The sequence below is a fragment of the Danio rerio genome, chromosome 21, assembly GCF_052040795.2.
Source record: "Danio rerio strain M-AB ecotype USA chromosome 21, GRCz13ab, whole genome shotgun sequence".
Lineage (NCBI taxonomy): Eukaryota > Metazoa > Chordata > Actinopteri > Cypriniformes > Danionidae > Danio > Danio rerio.
In genome coordinates this window covers 17,917,377-17,938,598 of record NC_141041.1, presented here as the reverse complement: position 1 = coordinate 17,938,598, position 21,222 = coordinate 17,917,377, and the positions used below count along the sequence as shown (strand labels likewise).

At 35.1% G+C, this 21,222-nt stretch overlaps 1 long non-coding RNA gene across 2 annotated transcripts in view; it reads left to right on the top strand.

Annotated features, from left to right (window-relative positions):
• The window catches only part of LOC141379834 (uncharacterized), a 361,032-nt gene extending 340,179 nt beyond the window's left edge, over window positions 1-20,853 (top strand). The window contains exon 5 of one of the 2 annotated variants that reach the window (XR_015520186.1): window positions 19,394-20,853. This is a non-coding gene — a long non-coding RNA (uncharacterized LOC141379834). The remainder of the gene's footprint in view (window positions 1-19,393) is intronic. The other variant, XR_015520184.1, reaches the window with a different exon arrangement.
• The last annotated feature ends 369 nt before the right edge of the window (window positions 20,854-21,222 follow it).

The window sequence follows — 21,222 nt, the reverse complement described above, 5'->3', positions numbered from 1 at the left end:
AGTTGTTGTAAGTCTGCCGGTTCCTGCCTCAAATTGAAGGAGTTTGAGCCACTTGTACATCCCGGAAGCGTTCAGAAAGAACAAAACACAGACGAAGAAACTCGACACAGAGACACATTAACACCTCACTGCCAACTAGCATTTTGAAAGTGTTGACGCAGACCAACAGAGACAGCGCGCAGAAGTATAAATGCACAGCTATGCGCGTTGCATGCGCCGTTGGTTACGCCGGTCACTTGACACAGAAGTATAAACCAGTTTAATGTTTAATGTTATCATAATTAATTAAACAACAAAAGAAAAAATCACTCACTGCTCTTTCACTGCTTTTTTTTACAGTGAAGATGCTTTTTCATTTTTTTTTCTTACAGTGAAGATGCTTAACGCACAGTGGTTTCATATTTTTATTCTATTGTTTTTATTTTCCTTTTCTTATTTACAGGGAGGAAAATAACTGTACAGTTGAAGTCAAAATTATTAGCCCTCCTGAATTATTAGCAACCCTTTCCCCCCTAATTTCTGTTTAATTTCTTTTTCAGCACATTTATAAACATAGTAGTTTTAATAACTCATTTCTAATAACTGATTCCTTTTATCTTTGCTATGATGACACTACATAATATTTTTCTAGACATTTTTTTAAGAAACTAGTATTCAGATTAGTGCGATTCAAAGGCTTTATTAGGGTAGTTAGGCAAGTCATTGTAGTTTCTTCTGCAGACAATCAAACATATATATTGCTTAAGGGAGCTAATAATACCTTAAAATAGGTTTCAAAATATTTAAACCTGCTTTTATTTTAAACAAATAAAAATAAGACTTTCTCCAGAAGAACATTATTAAACATTATTTGAGAAATATTTATTTAAAAAAAAATTACAGGAGGGCTAATATTTTTCACTTCAACTAATAATCATGTTGAATAATTGTGATTACAGTTATGAGCAAAATAATCGTGGTTAGGACGATTATATAATCAAGTAGCCCTCTTTTATTTGTATCTGCTTGCATTACACCCACTTGCTATTAAGAAAACTGAGCCTAAGCAAAATATTAATTTAAGACAAAACTTTAGCAATACCATTATATTTAAAGGACCATTGTATTTGAGGGGACATTTAGACTTTCAAAACACTATAGCAATTAATGCCACATAGGGCATTTTGGCGCATTTTAATAGTTGGCTTGCGTGTGCATGCGTCACAATTAGTCTGTTAGCAATTTGTCTTGCTGTTTTTTGAAGCTTACATATAAAGGTAAAAGAGAACACTGCATTCTGTTTCATTAATCTGAATTCTGTCCAACTGTGTTTAAAAGCAAAAACACGTTTCCTGTAATGCTCCGTAATACTGCTCTGAACTGAGCATCTCCATGGAACAATCTTGACGCAAATCCGACCTCAAGGTAGCAAGGATAATTTACAATACTTTAAACTCAGCTTTAACCCTAGTAGCTTATATATGGTTTTATTGAATGTTCTGTTGATGTGGGATATGGTTCATCACAGTTTAGAGTTTTGGGGTGGCACTTGGGGGCGAACAAATCAGATTTTAGGGTGGCTGGGGTTACGACTCTGAGGAGATTTTCCTATTATACACTCTCCTTTTTTTTTCTTCTCACATTTATAGAATCTCAGTGGATTTTTCTGTAAAAGATCTCAGAAAAAAATCCCTTGGATACACAAACACATGTCTATACATTCATAGCAGTAGACAATTGAGGTCAAGGGTTCCCGTAAATGCAGTTCTATAGGTTTTTGAGTATGTATGCCTAAGTAGATATGAGGAGACCAATCGTCTGTGAAAAATGATCCCGCTGTGTTATTCTCTGTAGTCCTATTACCCTTGTGTGCTGTGACTAAGAGAACTTAGAGTGAAGTATGGTTCACAGTTATTGGGCTCTTGCCTCATGGCACCTTTGTCTTTTTAAATGTGCCCCAGTATAGCAAATATTTAATAAATAAACACACCTGTATTTAAAAAAAAATCAAAAAAGATAAATGTGTTGAGAATTTACAAGACGGCAGCTTGGCAGACTTCATTGGTCAAACCCATTTAGCCAAGCCGCAAAACAAAAATGGAGGTAAAAAAATAAAACAAATACAGAAAGAAACTTGTAGCAAAAATAGTCAATATAAAAAGTACAGTTGCTCTGTAGAAAAGCTAAGGCTTATTATCAAGTTTACAGGACATTTGGAGTCTTTTTTTAAACATTGTGTGCTTGATTTGCATATGTGTCATTTTATTGGCTGAAATGACCGTGTTCTAGAAGTTTCTCTTGGAGTCAGCTGTCATTGCCATTGAGTTGCATGTGTGCAGTCATGAATAACAATGTGTACCTCTGACCCGCATCACTTGGCGCAGGTGTGAATAATGTGAACAATTTTTTCCCTCTCCTTCTGCCCTCCCTCTCTAGCACATTTCCTTTAGGTGTTATTTATTCACAAATCTCATGTTGCTGGCAGTATACATTGCAGTATTTTTGTTTAAGTGTAAGAATAAGATCTTCATGGGAGAAAAAACAAACTGAAGTGGTTAGCCATTATTATTATAATGCTTAATATAATTCTGGCCTAATTCAGTTTTTAATTGGCTTTTCTTATAGAGTGGTGCAGGGATAATGTTTATAACCTGGAAGGCAAATTCACCAATGCTTCCTTTGAGATTTTTCATTTGGGGTTTTGAGATAAAGTAAGACTTCTTTTTGATAACCGTTATTACAGATTATTTTAATGTAACAAACATTTTAAAAACTGCTTCATTTTACTTTTTAACTGTTCAGCTAGAAATTAAAGGTCCCATGAAGTGCTTTGAAATATGCATTTGTGTTCGATGTGACAATCTGAAGTGAAACACAAAGAGAGGGTGGGACATAGTGTAGCTCCTCCCCTTTAAAAAACAGCTAATAGCATTTTGCTTTATCACAGCTCTGCCAATGAGAGTGGTTGAGCTCAAGCACATTAAATATTAATGTCTTGAAAAGGGGAGGGGCATGTCAGATACTAAAGAGCATTTGATTGGTCATGATTTAATGAGCAACTGAAGTATAAGGTGAAGTGAAAAACTACAAGTTTATGTCAGTTTTATATCTTCTGAACACACATTTTATAACTGTTTTGGAGCATGCTAGCTTATACATATCCTTTCTTTTCAAAAACTTTCTTTTCATTTCATGGGACCTTTAAAAAAATTTAAGCAGTAAAATTTTTGCTGTGGTTTTACCATGGTTAAAGTTAGAATTAAAAATGAAAGGTTGCCATCATTTACTTTTTGCAATTTGCAATTAAATGTTGCAGCGGCAGCCTGAAAGAAATGTGGTAGAGAATTCTATTCAAACAAATGGAGAGATTTTGAGGTATGTTTAATCAAGGAGGAACTTTCAGTTTTAGAGACACAAATATAGGTATTGTTTGAAAAATATTTAGAGTTGTGCAAACGGAAAATATTGCTAGAAACATGTCGGGTTGTGGACAGAACAAGAACAATGGACACCGTTTACCTCTACACCGGGGATTCTTACTTAAGAGATGAACAAATCTCGGATAAAGACTGCTGAGGCTTGTTTTACACTTATAATGGACCCTTGCTTTACCAACGGAGAAAATCATGCTTTAGAGATAGAACATCAGTTGCGCTGACAGAGAAGTTTAATCTTTCTAACAGCAATTACTTTGAGCCACTTAGTATAGTATTTTTCTTTTATTTATTGGTCCCTTTATTAATTTAGGTTGCCACCGTGGAATGAACCACCAACTTATCCAGCACATGTTATATGCTGCAGATGCCCTTCCAGCTGCAACCCATCACTGGGAAACACACACACACATTCTCATTTACATACATAATCTACAGACAATTTAGCCTACCCAATTTAACCTATAGAGCAAGTCTTTTACTTGTGTGGGAAAACCAGAGCACCTGAAGGAAACCCACGCGAACATGGGAAAAACATGCAAACTCCATACAGAAATGCCAACTGACACAGCCGGGGCTCGAACCAGTACCTTTCTTGCTGTGAGGCGATTGTGCTTTACACTGCACCACCGTGATGCCTCTATTTATTAGTATTTAATCTATTTAATAGTATTTAATCTATAGAATGTATATAGTATTTAATATATAGTATTAAATCAATAGTATATTTTCCTACTGTGGAAGTTGATGGGTGTAACTATCCTTCAGATTTTTTTCTTTTGTTTTCAACAGTAGAAACTCATGATGGAGAAAAAAATATTAAAAAAAATTTTTTTGGTGTACTGTCCCTTTAACGATTTTCTTTTTCTTTTGTTTGTATTGGGCATGGACCAAATTGCCATGGCAAAGTTGCTTCCACTAATTTTATTAAATTGCTTCATTGCTATTTCCAAATTAAATAAAATGTTTTTGTTGTTTTGTTATATGGCAGTTAAATAAGTTAGCTGCTTTGCACAGTAATGCCAAAACTGTGTGTTAAAGTGTTAGCATATTGGCTACTGTAAAAGGTTGTGCATATTTAATCCATTCATTCATTTATTTTTTTCAGCTTAGTCTCTTTATTAATCTGGGGTCGCTACAGTGGAATGAACCGCCAACTTATCCAGCACATGCTTTACCAGCTGCAACCCATCCTTGGGAAACATATTTAATCCAGTAAAAATAAAAAGTGCGGCATTGCAGTAGCAAAACAAACAAAACCTTAAACCAGCCTGAGGTGGTTTACTGGTCCTGGCTGAAATCCAGCTTGGCCAGTTTGGGAAATCAGCTACCAGCAGGAACATGACACGTCCACCTGAATATATTATCTGGAATAATAAATACATTGTCAAAAGGTGATATATGCCAAGCCAGAGCTCCAAACGTGAAAACTACAGAGAAGTCTCCCTTCCCATGACATATTGTATGCGATGCACAAATCTTTAATCATGAGCACATTATTGAATGTCACAAACCACATATTCTGAAAGCACTAACCGTCATACAAATCTCTAACAATCATATCGCTGTTATATGTTGACGCAAGTGCATGTGCGCTGTCACAACATTGACACTCGTGTCATAGCCTTTCCTATGTTGCAGCGATAAGGCTTGACATTTCCCCATAGCAGCGTGACAGCGACACAGCAACATGTGCTGGAGAGGCTGAGAGACGCTCTGACAGACTGTGATTCTGGCGTCTGTGAGAGACGGAGCTTTGTTTTATGGAGATATGAGTAAAAGTCACCTCAATGTCACACCCTTCTGTTTTCTTTGGTTTGTTTAAGACTTTATAATGGTTTATTCACTCCAAAATGAATTTTCTGACATCATTAGCTGTTGTTGAAGGCAAAATTGTTTGCACTAATTATAATATTATTATAGTCAGCACTAATTATTACATTACATTATTGTAATTGTTTTACAAGTGATGTTTAACCCTTGTGCAATGTTAAAATTTACTACCCTTTCGTTATGTTAGAAATGAAAACATCCACTAAATGAAAGTGTAAAAAGGCTGAAGATACATATTATTATTATTATTTTTTTGTTGCATAAATCTAATAATCAACCTCTGTCATGATCAAAACTACTAAAGGTTTTATTTAATTAGAGGATTTTAACTCTTTAATTGCCAAGTTCACAAATTATGTCACTGATTTATTGAAAAAACACACAAAATGACATACTTTAAATATAAAAAGTAATTCATTCATTCATTTTCTTTTCGGCTAAGTCCCTTTATTAATCTGGGTTTGCCACAGCTGAATGATCCCCTAACTTATTCAGCATAAGTTTTTACACAGTGGATGTCCTTCCAGCTGCAACCCATCACTGGGAAACGCCAACTAACCCAGCTGAGGCTCAAACCAATGACCTTCTTGCTGTGAGGTGAATGAGCTACCCACTGCGACACCGTGCAGCCATAAAAAGTAATTGTGGACTGTTTTTTCTTTTACCCTTTATCACAGTCTTGGACATCTGAAGGATTAGTAACAACATTACCTTTGATGAATTGTTAGTTATAGTGCAGCATAAGATTTTCTTTTGTTTCCTTCCTAATTTACTGTTGGTGGCTGTTTTTGCCCTGCTGACTTCCATTATAATTACGTTTTTGATTGCAAAACCATGACGCTGATTGTTGGTGGTTTTCCCTGTTGGGAAGCAGTAACATTTGTCATTTTTACTGTTGGTCATTAATTCTTTAGATAGGTCTGTGCAAAAAAAGCATAGTTTTTGGATTTTATGTGGAATATAACAACAAATTAAAGTGTGTGTATGTGTGTATGTGCGTGAGAGTGTGGGATTGACCTTTCCGCAACTAACTTGATATGTCTGAGAAAATCAAAATATGCATCTCAGCTCACAGAACTACATGGAGCAAACAAAAACGAAGACTGTCTATTTATTTATTTATTTTTGCACAGTTGTCTTTTGATGTTGTGAAGTTGTCAAACACTACAACCAAATTATGAACCGGATAAGTGCAGTATTAGGAATAATATTTATAACATTGAAATCTTTTGGTCATTGACCAACATTCACTTAGTTAACTTTTAGGGCTGATTTATGCTTCTGTCTCGAGTGATCGGTGTGAACCACAGTGCCTGCCTTGCGCATAGCCGTGCATTTATTCTTCTGCGCGCTGTTTGTGTTGCTCTGCCATAACACTTCCGAAACGCTAGCTTGCAGTAGGCTTTTATGTTCCTCTGTGTCGAAGTTTCTTCGTGGGTGTTTTTTTTTTTTTTAAACGCTACCGTAATGTACAAGTAGCTAAAAATCGCTTATTCTGAAACGGGAACTGACGAACATGCAATAACTTTAATCATAAGGTGAAAACAACACAAAAGTGTCCATCTGGAGCTCCTTCACAGGACTCGACACGTAAAAACTCACTCCAGCAGGCTCCCGGCTATCAGCACCAGCCACACTCTTCATAACTACCAAGCCGACCAATCACAGAGCTTGTACTATGCGTCATTGCGCCATATAGTTACATTTTTCGAGAGGTGTCGGCCTCAGAATCAGCAAGGGCTATTCGACTGTGCTAAGGCTGTGCCAGACCAAACTCGTGTGCTTAATGTAGAAGTAATGAAAAAACTGTACAATAGCATGCACATCCCTCGTAACTGGGTGCTCAGCCAAAAAAAAAAAAAGCAAAAAATGCAAATTAAATGTTAATCAAAGGCGGCAACACCAAGGCTCCAAAAATACAAATTTATTTTTTAAATTTGTATTTTTGGAGCCTTGGTGTTGCTGCCTTTGATTAACACTTAATGTAGAAGTATAAATCATTATGTACTGTTTGGGACGTTTTCATCCACTCAGGAGTTTTAATTTGGCAATTACTTTTTCTGTGTTTCAGCTAGCAGAATGTTTTTGGTGACAAAACTTATTTTGACACATATTTTGGGAAAATGCTTTGATTTTATTTTTTTTAAAACTCAATGATACACAACACACGCAAATGTACTACCCTTTTGTTGTGTTAGGTATAAGTTGTTATTTCGTATGGGTTTTCAAGTGTTGTTTTATGTGTGTGTGTGCGTGCGTGCGTGTGTGTGTCTGTGTGTATGAATAAATGACAGAATTTTCAATTTGGTTTGAATTAATCATTTAATGCAGTGTATTTCAAATGTCAATGTGATTTTCAAAAATTGAATTAATTACTTTAATTATATTTCATACAGGGCAGCACAGTGGCACAATGGGTAGCACAATCACCTCTCACCAAGAAGGTCACTGGTTCGAGTTCCAGCTGAGTCAGTTAGCGTTTCTGTTTGAAGTTTGCATGTTCTTTGGATGGGTTTTCTCCGAGTGCTCCGGTTTCCCCTACAATCCCAAGACATGCGGTACAGGTGAATTAAATGAGCTAAATTAGCCATATTATATGTGAGTGTGCGCAAGATTGTTTGAGTGTTTCCCAGTGTTAGGTTGCAGTTGGAAGGGCATCCACTGTGTAAAACATATGGTGGATAAGTTGGCGGTTCATTCCGCTGTGGCGACCCCTGATTAATTAAGGGACTAAGCCGAAAAGAAAATGAATAAATGAATATTTCATATAATTTTATTGTATTTACAATCTTTTAACATTAAATCATAATCATAAATAAGGTAGTAAATTATTATTTATTAAGCGAAAAGAAAATCAATGAATGTTTTTTTTAAATGCAAAATTTGTGTAGTAACTAACATAAAGGACAAAAAATATGTTTCAGACTTTACTCTTTTTGCTTCACTATAATCAAGTTATAGAGAGGGAGAGACAGAAAGGAAAGCAAGAGGCTAAGCGATTGAATCACAAGAGATAGATGGAAATATATAAAGGAAGGGATGGAGGCAAGGAGAGAGGCAGGGCGAGAAAAGAACACAACTCATTTTACTTTGAGAGAATGTAATCTATCTGTCCCTTGTTTACCTGTGCGATTTCAGTCTCTCGGGCCCCCTTATTTCTTTCAAGCTCGTATTGTCTTTTATTAATCTATTGCGTTGGCACAGCAAGATATTGGTTTGAGATGATGATGTTATTATACCGAGGTGTTTGTGTGTTTGTGTGTGTGTACGTTAGTGAGTGAAGGCGTGCGCTAACTTTTCATATGTAAGATGCGCAATAGAGCACATGATTTACTTCAGTTGCATTTGCATTATGCATGCTTCGAACAATGTTACCACGAAATACATATGCATGCACTCCAAGGGCTTTCATGAATGTCAAAGGCCATGTTCTTCAAGTACGTAGACATATTTTCCATTGAGACGGCTCGTTGCAGTCAACAGATTTTACATTCACTTTGAGTGATTACAGCACTTAAGTTATCCACAGGTGACGACTTGCTCAAGAGGACAATTTTTACTGCTGAGTGTTGACTTGAATGTCAGAGTGCAATATGGCGATAATCTGCAATGGGCCACATAATGCTGAGGGAGTTTTAACCAATGGTAATTTAAAAAATAAGGCAAAAGAAATTTCATTTTGAATTTGGAAACTATTTATAGCTCAAGCATTGTGTGTTCTGTTTAATAGTAACTAGTTTGAGTTGAACAATAAGCTATAAACTAAATGTTTAGCTCTTTTGTGGAATTTTAGTTCTTTTCAAAATATTTCTAAAAGAAATAAGAAACATGTTAAAAGAAATAATAATATAAAAACAACAACTTGAACAATAATAAAAAAAAATCTAGGATGGCTAATAAATTTGTCTTCAATTGTATTTGGAAAAGTAAAGGGAAATCATAACATGTGGCTAAGTATGTTGACCCGTTCTCAGAATTTGTGAATTTGTGCATTAAACCCATCCAAGCGCACACACAATGAACACATACATGCACCCACACACATGCACACACTCTCACATACTGTGAACACACACCCAAAGCACTGGGCAAGCATCCCAACACCTACAATTGCTGGAGGGACTCGAGCCTGTGACCTTTGTATATTAAGTTCAACTTTAGCTAATCTGTATTCCAATGTAAGTTTTGTAGCTAGTCAGTTTAATGTATGCCATTCAGATTAGGATTGCTCTTATATTAAATGGAATAAAACAACACATTTAAGTTAGTGTATGTGTGTCTGTGAGAGTGACCTTTGCTCACTTACCTTGATATGTCTAAGAAAATCTAAATATGGATCTTAGCTCTCAGAACTATATGGAGTAAACAAAAACAAAGATTGTGTATTTATGCACGGCTGCCTTTTGATGTTGGGAAGTTGTCAAACACTCATACGAAACAAAATTATGAACCAGATAGGGCCAGGAATAGGCATAATATTTACAACATTAAAAGCATTTCATTGATTTACCAACATTCTTTCTGTTAACCCTTTTGCAGGGAGGTTTTCAGCTTAATGTATGCTATTCAGAATACGATATATAATAGATATATTATTCTGAACATATATAAAAAAGGGCATCATGGTGGCACAGTGAGTAGCACAATCACCTCACAGCAAGAAGGTTGCTGGTCCGAGCCCCGGCTGAGTCGGTTGACCTTTCTGTGTGGAGTTTGCATGTTCGCATGTTTCCCTTACGAGTCTAAAGATATGCAGTATAGGTGAAATGAGTAAGCTAAAGTGTGTGTAGTGTATGTGTGAATGAGTGTGTATGGATGTTTCCCAGTGATGGGTTGCAGATGAAAGGGCATCCACTGCGTAAAACATATGCTGGATAAGTTGGTGGTTCATTCCACTGTGGCGACTTTAGATTAATAAAGGGACTAAGCCGAAAAGAAAGAAATGTAGAAGAAAAATCATGAATGCTTTCAAAGCTTTACACAACCAGTAAAACATTTGTTGGCAGTTGAGAATGGGACTAAACTGAACCAGATATTTGTCACAAGACAGAACAAATATCACAAGCCCAGAATAGATTCAGATTGGTCAGTCTTTCTATTTTTTGAACAATCATCACTAAACTATGTAAATGACCTTTGTCCCAGACAACTGATTTTCTACATGTCTACTTCGTTATAGTATCATTCTACCAGAGAAATAACAAAAACACTTCAAATAAAATCCCTTTTCTTCAGTTTGTCCACTTTTAAGTACATTAGGTGGTAAGTAATCAGTTGCTGCATCTCAGTATTAAATGCAAGCAGGTACAGTACTTTACAAAGACCTGTCAGCTTTAATACTTTAAAAAAGCTGCAGGTGAAGAGATTGACCTTACTGCGAACCTTTATTGAAATGCTCTTTTCTGCTGTCAGTCAGACTACGGTTAGTTCAGGTCAGCCTATTGTCTGATCTTTATTTTATCAGTCAAAGCTCATCAAACTTTGTTATCTGTGGTGATGCTGCATCTAGACTCAACTTTACCTTTAATGATGATGTTCTCTTTTATCTGTGTTTTTTTTTTTTTTTTGTATGTTTGATTATTCATTAAAGTAGCACAGTATTGCTTAAATAATGTATGTACTGTATATATTATATAGTATTTGGCTTGTTAAATTTTTATTTTACTCAAAAATGTATATTCATATGCTCAGGAAGAATATGCATCCAGATACAATGTTCAAAACATGCTTTTTTTTTCTAATCTTTTTCAAAAACAAGGAGATGATGAGGAGGAAAAGGATTTTTTCCCTAAGCATGAGGAGAAACAGGTGTTGCTACAGATCTTGCTGTATCTCTAAGCAACACACAGCTAACACCGTACTTCCCTTCCAAGTTTCAATTAAAAACAAGATTTAGACTCTCAGTGTAATTTTGTAGTTTATCAGTCCAAGACTGTTTGTATGTGTGTGTAAGTTGGTAATGCCTGGTTGTTTTGTTCTGTGCCATATGTGTAACTAACCCAATATTTCTAAGCATAAAGCAGATGTTTCAGTTGTGTTATGCATCGCTTTTTGTCATATGGACTGGGCTTGCTTGATTGTTTGTAATAATAAAAAAACACTCCTATTTTTGACAAATTTAAGTCCCTTATACCAAAATCAAAGTGAATAAACCTTAGACTTAAAGAAATGTATATTCACATCTGTACAGCTCCTTTCAGCAGTTGACTGGATTGCATGAAGAATGAGATGCAGTTCAACATTCTTCTGCAATGAACGTTCACATTTGGTTAATTTAAGAGATTCATTTAAGAAAACTGCATTTGATTTTGTGTAAGTGAGATAAGTAAACATGTTCATATTTAAGGTAGAACTACAGTATTATGTTTACACATTGTAAACAATATATATTTACTTAAAGTAGGCCTGAATTCTCTCAAAACAATTAATTGGATTTGGTTATTGATGATTTGACACGATCCAGGATCGTTTCATTCTTCATTCAGAGTTGTTGTCATAGCAATAGTTCTGATAGCTCAAACCTGTTCTGGAGCAGGCTTATTTCATACAACAGGATTAGAAAAGGTCTTTTCAAGCAAAGGTAATACTGAAAGCATGTAAATGCTGATATTGTCTTAAAGTAGTAGTTAAATATAGTTTCAGTCTAAGATTAAAAAAAAAAAATATATATATATATATATATATATATATATATATATATATATATATATATATATATATATATATATATATATATATATATATATATATATATATATATATATATTTATCATATGCAATCTGCACTCTGAAATAAAAGTACAAAAAACTGTCACAGGATGGTACTCCTTAAGAGGTTCAAAGAGAACATTTATTAATATGGATTTTTTTAGACACAAACACATACTATTTTAAGGTTCCAGCTTTAGTACAATTTGTGTATAATAATAGACAAGCACAATATTTTTTAAGGAATAATAATTTATGAAGTCATGCACATGTTTTGACAGCTAATATGCTGGTGATTTGATGCTTTGCAAAAGTTGTGTACACCTTTACCGATATCAAAAAGCTTTTTTGATGCAAAATTATTTTAAACAGCTGTTTATTCCTTACGCCAATCAAGAAGCTTAAATAGGTCCTGGCTACTACAATAAATGTAAAACTAATAAATTGCTAAATACTCCTGACACATGAAATGTAAAGCATGCAGTCTACAACAAAGATGATAAGGTATTGCATATCATATTTAACAAACCGTTTACTATGAATTTTTTGTAGTTTTGCTCACATGGATAATTTGAATATTAATCAGATGATGTCATTACACTGCTGTGCAGTCAGCCAATCATTGGATTGCTGATCATGATTTTGAGGATCAATAGATCTGTCCTTCACAACACATGCAGCACTCCCTGATCATCCGGACATTTTAATCTGATTCGCAAGCTTCACTCAAAAAAATGATATGTTGGCGTTAATTAACATTTTTTTGTCCACTGGTTCCACGTAACCGAGTTAAGTTACCTTTAAGAAAGAATATTAATTTTAGTGAACTTAAGTTAGTTACATAAAGGTAATGTAATGTTGTTTAGTTCAATCAACGTAACATTTATAATTAAGCTTTATTCAATGTAGTTATTTAAGTTCAATTATTCTAAAATTGATATTGTTATGTTTAACCAAATAAAAAAAACTGTTTCCGTTTCATTGAGTTTATTCAATAGCATTTTTACAATTTTACACATTTTCCAGCAATCAAATGATTATCAAAATCTAAAAATGGTCTTTATCTGTATCTTCACTTATTACAATAATTTAAAATATTAATACTATTAAAATAATAGTAATACAAGTATAAAGTAAATTAAAAACAATAAATTATTTACAAAAATATGCTTACAAAAGCATCATAAAATACACTTTTCAAAATGATACTTTTCATATATTACAAAAAACATTCAAAAATAATATTCTGCCTTCAAATGATTCACAAAAATATACTTAGAAAAATTAAGCCTTCTTTTGTAAACTATACTGTACCTTCTTTACACTGAAAAAGCAGATAACACTTCAGTTGTTCAAATAAAGATTAACATTTTAAAGCAAAGTAACACGATCAGCACTACACCATAAATTAGACCAACCATCACAGAACATGCAATAGCTACACACATTCATCTCTGACATTTGCACCATTTCTGCACATTTGCACCAGACACTTTCTTACAACCACTCCCTATATCTAAAAAACAAACACAAAAAATAAAAAAGCAACATTGTGCATGAAGTCTGCTTCACACAGGTGAGTGGGCTTGACAAACCACATGTAAAAGCATTCTTAATTCTTAACATTCTTTGTATAATTAGCACATCTTGGGTGTACTGCCTCTTCTTGTTGATTTGCTGAATGTCTCCTCAATTGTAAGGTTCTTCAAAAGAGTCTGCTAAATGTTAATGTAACTACTGTAGATTCATAAGGTGGTGTTGCACATCAAGGTTTGTGCTTCATCATGCCCAGCATCCTAAAAATGTCAGATAAAAAAATAAACATTTACCAACAGATCAAAGGTGAAAGGAGGAATTGGTTTAAGACGAAAATACAAAATGTTAAAAACAAATTTTTTTAAATAGCTTATCGTGTACTTCCTCACTTAGCTTTGAGGATGCATTCACACCTTTTTTTTCCACTGGTGATGTTCTAAATGACATGAAGTGACAATTAGTAATTTTCTAAATAATTAGTAGTTAAAATTACTAGTAATTTTTACTGTACATCATTTTAATGTGTGTATAGGGATCTAAAGGCATAGTCCCTGGATGATCCACAGTCTCCTCAGCCAGATATGGTATTTTAGAGGTTGAGCTGTAAACCTGTGAGGAAGAAAATAAATGCGAGTGAGCAAAGATTTGTAATAATAAAATATAATAATATAAATATATACAATTTAGAATAATATATTTATAATAATAAAAAAAAAAACACTGCAAACTACTCAACTTAAAAGTTTAAATGTGTTAGATGACCAAACAAATAAGCTTACATTAAATATGTCATCATGCTAGATGTCATCCTACTTAAGTGTCACATATGCTTGTCAATTTTTTTTTTAAGTTAACAGGCTTGTATAATAAAAATGTGCCAACACCACCTTTTAATTATTATTATGTAAGTTATCAAAACTGGCATTCAAACTTGACAAACAACTTGACACTCATTTAAAATAGAGACTATTAAATCAAATCCAAAAATCAAATAACTTTTATTGTCACATTATCAGCAGCACGTCTGCTATGATGAGTGAAAAGCTTAGACTATTCTAACATGACTATTCCTTACTACCAACGTTTGCAACTTTATTTTTGGGGAGTTAATATACACAAAGTATAAAATTTCAAAGGAATGCAAAAAAACTACAAATTTATCTGTCATTAATGTGAAAAAGACTCAGGGAACATGGCAATTTCACAACAATACTATACACAAACACAACAAAGTATAACAAGGGAGTACATTAATGACTCAAATGTTGTCACAGCCTCAATATAAATACATAAAAAGTTAAAAAAAATCTCACCTGTGTGTCCACATTGGGCAAAGCTTTGTGCACGTTCTCAATTTGTACTGTAATCTTCATCTTTTGATTCCCATAATATGGCGCCGAGCTGAGAGTGATCGTTGTGGTTTGAATCTTCTTACTTCCTGTGTTATTTTGAAACTGCGCATGTGCAGATATTACTCCATCTACTGACCAAAATGCAGTACTGCAAAAGCAACACAACTCCCTTTCATTCATGTTAATTAAGCGAGCTGTTTAAATGTGAAAACGTACTTTTTCTAATTTTTTCCAACTCAACACTTTTATTTTTAATACACAAACATAAGTGAATTGTTTAATTTAAACATAGTTAAATCTTTGGACCAACTAAAGCCAAAATTCATTTTTTTGAGTGTTGTTTGAAGAACGAAATTAGGCAGAGATCAGTTAAGCTGCAGTCACATTAGAATTTGAGCATGAACTTGAAATTAAAAAGTAATGTCTTTGCTAGTTAATTGAAAAAGTAATCTGATTACATTGTGCTACTGGATACATCTGATTTTCTGCTTGCATGCTATATAAGTGACACGCTGTAATTGAGAACATATTCATATTTTAATGTTTTACATCAGTTTCCTTTAAGATATTTTGGTTTGCATTATAAACAATACATTTTATTTTATCAAAACTATCATCCTTCTTAGACTTTAGAGATTTTTTTAAACTGAGCTGTTTTCTTTAATTCCGATCACCATAGGTATGCCAGAAAGGAATGCTTTCAATAGAGAGAAATACTTCTGAAAGAGCGACACGTACAGTGCTAATACAAATAACAATCAAAAGAGGTCTGCAGAAAATATCAAGCCCCATCACCATGGAGATCAGGCTGTCCTCGTAAATGGACAGAAATAATGAAACATCTGACAGTCAAACAAAAGTGCAATTTTGTTATGCTTGATAGAGGTTGCCCGGGTGGATGTAAATGTAATATTCACAGAACTGGTGTCAAGAGGAATCCTGAGATTTACATGAAAAAAATAAACGCTCTCAAGTTTTTCAGTGCTTATGTAAAACAGTGCTCTCTGTGAAGAGTTCCAAGATAATTTGAAGTTCAGGATGGTGGCTTTATAAGACAGGTACTAATTATATTTGAAGCCTCTTCAGGTCTTTGATTGCTGCCATATTCCACCACGAACAGCACAGTGCACAGTAAATGCAGTACAGTTTTTCATGTCTTCTTGTCTTCATGTTTGGCATCCAAAATTATATAACTGTGCAAATAACATTTACATGAATAATGTTGCTTTGAGAATGAAAAAGATCTGTAAAGTTACAATGCCACTCTAAGGGAAATTTTTATTTTGATATTAATAAGAAAAGTTGTGTGGGAAATTCCTGAAATGCCTCAATTATTATTTAGATATTACTTCAGTAAATGTGTTTGTTGAACACACTGAATTTAAATAATTCCTGCTATATGCCTGGATGGAGCTTGGTTGAGCTGTGTTAGTAATGTGCTGTTGTCATATCCGAGAGAACTTAGTTTAATATGATGCTGTTTGACCACGACTTTCTGTTTGCATGCCTGTGTCTCTGTGTGTGCAAAAAAAAACCCTATTTCAGTACTTTATATTGATAAGGCTTTGAAGCTTCTTAGTAATACAGAGTGCACCAATGAGTAAATGTTGGTAGTCAAGCGTAGTAAAATTGATAGTGATTTTCTTAATCTACAGCCCATATAAAAATCTGATATATGGAAATACATGCTAATTATTTATGTTATGTACACGTTCATATTTGGATTACACATATAAAATGTCATGTAAGCAATATATTACAAAAGATTGCAATAATGGCCATTTACATATATATTTTTTTCAACCATTGGAATTACAAATTTACTATATGTACTATATGTTCAAATATAGCTGCAATTGTATATATGTGTTCATATATGGCCGTGTAGCAACATGCAGTGTATAAACATCAATTTTTTATAATTTTATTTATGTTTAATTCCAGTGATTAAAATAATATGCAAGTTGATATTTTTATGCAGTATTTTGACATTTATATTGCATGAATGACATATATTTTATATAGGAGAAATCCAACGACAAACTTGTATGTCATACGTGTAATTTGCATATATTTCCATGAGATTTTGCAATATTCTTTCCAGTTTTTGTTTCATTTTTATTTTTACTTTTGTGTTACTAGTAGTTTGTTTTACAGCAATATTGGTTGAAGTAAACACCTAAACTGGATAATTAATGGCATGACATGTATAGCTAAAAAAAAGGTATTGTTGTTCAAATGGACTGGATTTGTTCAAAACCTTCCTCCATAGCTTGAACAAATTTCTTGTGCATTGCCAGGTTTAGTTCAATTAAAACACTCTATAAGACTAATAATAACTTGCCATCTGATCCCTGGTGTGCACCGAGAAGGCGAACTGGGAGAATTGAGAAACATGAGTCAAACCACTTCCAAATGATCTCTGGTGTGGTTTGTTTGAGTTATGAACACAACATGGGACAAGGACATGTAAACAAACTAAAATCAGGATAGGATATCCTAAGATGCAACCACAGTCTTTTGGATTATTCACTGCTTAATCAGGGAACGGCACAGCAGAATGAAGATAACGTAAGGTAATGTGCAGGGCTTAAATTGTGCTGGAACAAGCCGATCCGTATCTGATCCGTATACTTTTTTTTACCAATCCCCCTCCTCACATGCACCCCTGCTCCGCTCTTCTGCGACTCCCAAACCATCTTAACTTCGGTCCCGATCAGTTCTTGGACCTCGCAGTTTACAAATTAAGCTGGTAATACAACTGGTAATGTGTATTTATATAGCGCATTTATCATGTATAGCCATGTATTGGTCTCTCCACACCACCATAAGTGTGCAGCATCCACATGGATGATGCGACAGCAGCCCCAGGACAACTGCTCCAGTGCGCTCACCACACACTGGCTATGTTGGAGTGAAGGCACAGTGATGGAGCCAATCCAGTGGATGGGAATGATTGAACGACCATGAATGGAGGGAATTTGGCCAGGAAACTGGGATTATACCCCAACTCTTTGCGAGAAGTTACATGGGATTTTTAATGACCACAGAGAGTCAGGACCTTGGTTTAACGTCTCATCCAAAAAACATCAACCACCAATTAATCTCGCAATTTTTTTTTTACACAGCGAATGCCCTTCCAGCCACAACCTACAACTGATTGTACAACCCTTAGTGCTGGGAAACACCCACACTTTCATGTGAAACACCTAACACCCCCCCTCCCCCTCTCTCTCTTCACTTTCATCTGTGACTCGACCCCCCCTCGCTCTTTATTTTATACGCTGCACACCTAATCCCAAACTGCCCAACTCTGCTCTTTACCTTAGTGCGCGACTCACCAAATACAAACCTCGAGTAAGCAGGTTTAGAGAGTACTCACACTACAGTTGCCTTAAACCGGGCCAAAGCACGCTTGTCCTCTGACGACCCACACTCACATTACATTCGAGGCTGGGCACGCTTACGTCATCGATGATGGGATTTTCAGTAAGCACTTTCGCTTAGCACAGTAGAGATTTCTTTAGTTATATCCTTTAAGTCGTTTGATATGCAGTGACACGCAGTTAAATATTTTGGCGAACAGATCCGCCACTGCTGACGCTCATAAACAATCATAAAGTCTTTGTGCTGCAGGAATTAAGAGGTTTGCTGAAGGTGCAGTTGTCATGCAGTGAGGAGTTTGCGTCTTTAATAAACTACGACAGTTTGCATTCACTGAACAGTAAGAATGATTAATAAATCCATATGAAATAGTTTCGTAAAAGTCACGTCTCGCTTTCAGTTTCAGGCTCTATATCTCACACTATAAGCGTACCGCACCTGAGCCCAAGTGAACCGTGCTCTGGCACACCTCTTCCAACCGGGGCAGGGCCGGCCAAGTGAACAGTGCCTGAGCCCAATTCAAAGCACTCACACTTCTCAAACGATCCGGGAAAGAGGCCTAGCCATGGTTCGTATAGCATAGTGTGAGTAGGCCCTTAGGCATAATCAGCCGAGAGTTCAGGATTAATGTGAAGGTAAATTAAACTTGCTTTTTGGAATAAACCCAGTAGACTTCTTTACTTATAAAAAACGATATGCACATACACAGAGTGTGTTCAAGATCTAGGTAGGTTTATGTTATTAATACTTATTTTTTTGTTTTGTTCTGTGTATTTATGTTTAGCCTTAAAGCACACAGTGTGAACCCTGTGAACCAGGTGTATCACCAAATGAAACGTGTGAACACACCCTAAAATACATGGGAAACCTCTATCGCCATGTATCATAGACCACTTTAGCAACACCTCTGAAGGTAAGCATTCAAAACAGCAAACAGCAGATTGTGTATTTTCATCAGGGATGTTTCTCAGCTGCTGTTGTGTGTGTGTTTTACACAAATGAGGTGTTGTGAGTGTCATTGTTTCAGGCAAGGTGTTAAGAGCTTTTCCTGCACTCCTTAACTTGAGAGTCACATACTTCACGTCAGAGCCAGGAATGAGCGCTGGTAGTGTTACTTTATCCAAAAAGCTCTGCTGTTGAATGAGAATGCTGGTTGTTTGCTTTCAGGTTCCAGCAGAAATGCAAAAAAGGTGGATCTTGAAAACCACAACAGCTGGAAGGGATTCATCCTTGACTGACTTCAAAGCAAGATCTCCTGTAAAAAAAAGAAGGAATAAGCTATGCCTGATACCCTACAGGCAGAACAAAGAGGCTGCAAGAAAGACTACAAGGACCACATATTCATCCTTCAAGAAAGCTGAATACTTGTGTGAGAGTGCATAAACCACATTATTTCTCAAAGCCATCAACTTTTTGAAAGTGTTGTTGACTGATTTACATTTATATAAAAGGAATGCTTATGAACTTCCTGAACTTTGAGACGCTCAGCAATTGAATGTGACCTACTTCTGTTATTCTGTCATACTTGGTAATTTTGAAAGATCTTGACGATGTATTTTGTTTCCATTCCAATTGGATTTTGTGTCACAAAACACAAATAAGGCTCACAGTGGGGTGGGTCCTAGTAATTTGGCTTTGCATTGTTCTGCTTTTCTTTCAACAAACCCACATGTAGGAAAGAAGAAACAACCACGGAAATTCATTGATCAAGTGAGTCTGCGAATGAAGACAGAGAGATGTTGAAAGCTTTACAATGCTCTGGGGTGTTTAATGCATTTTAAACCTTTCTTTTATCAAACATAGATTTGACAAGCAAGGCATCGTTCAGTGTAGAAACGCACAGAAGAGCTGTCAAAATCTGTTGCTAAAAAGAAGTATATATAGCAGTTAGATGTGTACTTTTGCATAAAAGAGGAAAGCAAATCTGACATGCGTTACCAACATTATTATGCAAGTCCTCTCCATTATTACCAATTATCCAATCATTTCATCCACAAAAATCTTGTATGTTAATAAGAACCTTTGTGTAGAACCAAATCAAGGGCCTGCATTTAGATTTTCTTTTGTTAATATGATTCACTTTCAAGTCAGTAATAGAAATATACTAAGTAGAAAATATCAGAAGGTTATGATTTTGGTTGGATTGTTATAGTTTGAAGTTTGGTTGTATTGTTTTAATTGAAGTTGTTGTGTCTAGAGACTATTGATACAATTTTGTTGACAGGAAAAACTAGGTTTAGTGGCACATTTTGATAATTTTATGGTGCATTTAGGGAAACTGATATACCAGTATTTTCAGTATACTGTATTTTTGTAGGCCTAATTCCAAATCTATTTTACACGCCTACCCATGCCCATGCCCATGTTTTCTGGTTGGCTTATGAGTGTAAAAGGGAAGGGATGAAAATATTTCTCTAAGAAATGAGACACAGTCATTCATTCATTAATTTTCTTGTCGGCTTAGTCCCTTTATTAATCTGGGGTCGCCACAGCAGAATGAACCACCAACTTATCCAGCACGTTTTTACGCAGCGGATCCCCTTTCAGCAGCAACCCATCTTTGGGAAACATACACAAACAAACACTCATTTACACTTACTCATACACTACGGACAATTTAGCCTACCCAATTCACCTGTACCGCATGTCTTTGGACTGTGGGAGAAAGCGGAGCACCCGGAGGAAACCCACGCGAACGCAGGGAGAACATGCAAACTTCACACAGAAACACCAACTGAGCCGAAGATCGAATCAGCGACCATCTTGCTGTGAGGCAACAGCACTACCTACTGCGCCACTGCTTCGCCCTATTATTATTATTATTATTATTATTATTATCATTATTATTATTATTATTATTATTATTATTATTATTATTATTATTATTATTTAGAGAATAAAGAGACTAAAGATAATTGGGGAATCATGGGCTATAAGGGTTAAAAATATAATTGAGATTGGGCCTTAGTCTAGTAGTCTAAGGGTCTTGATGCCCA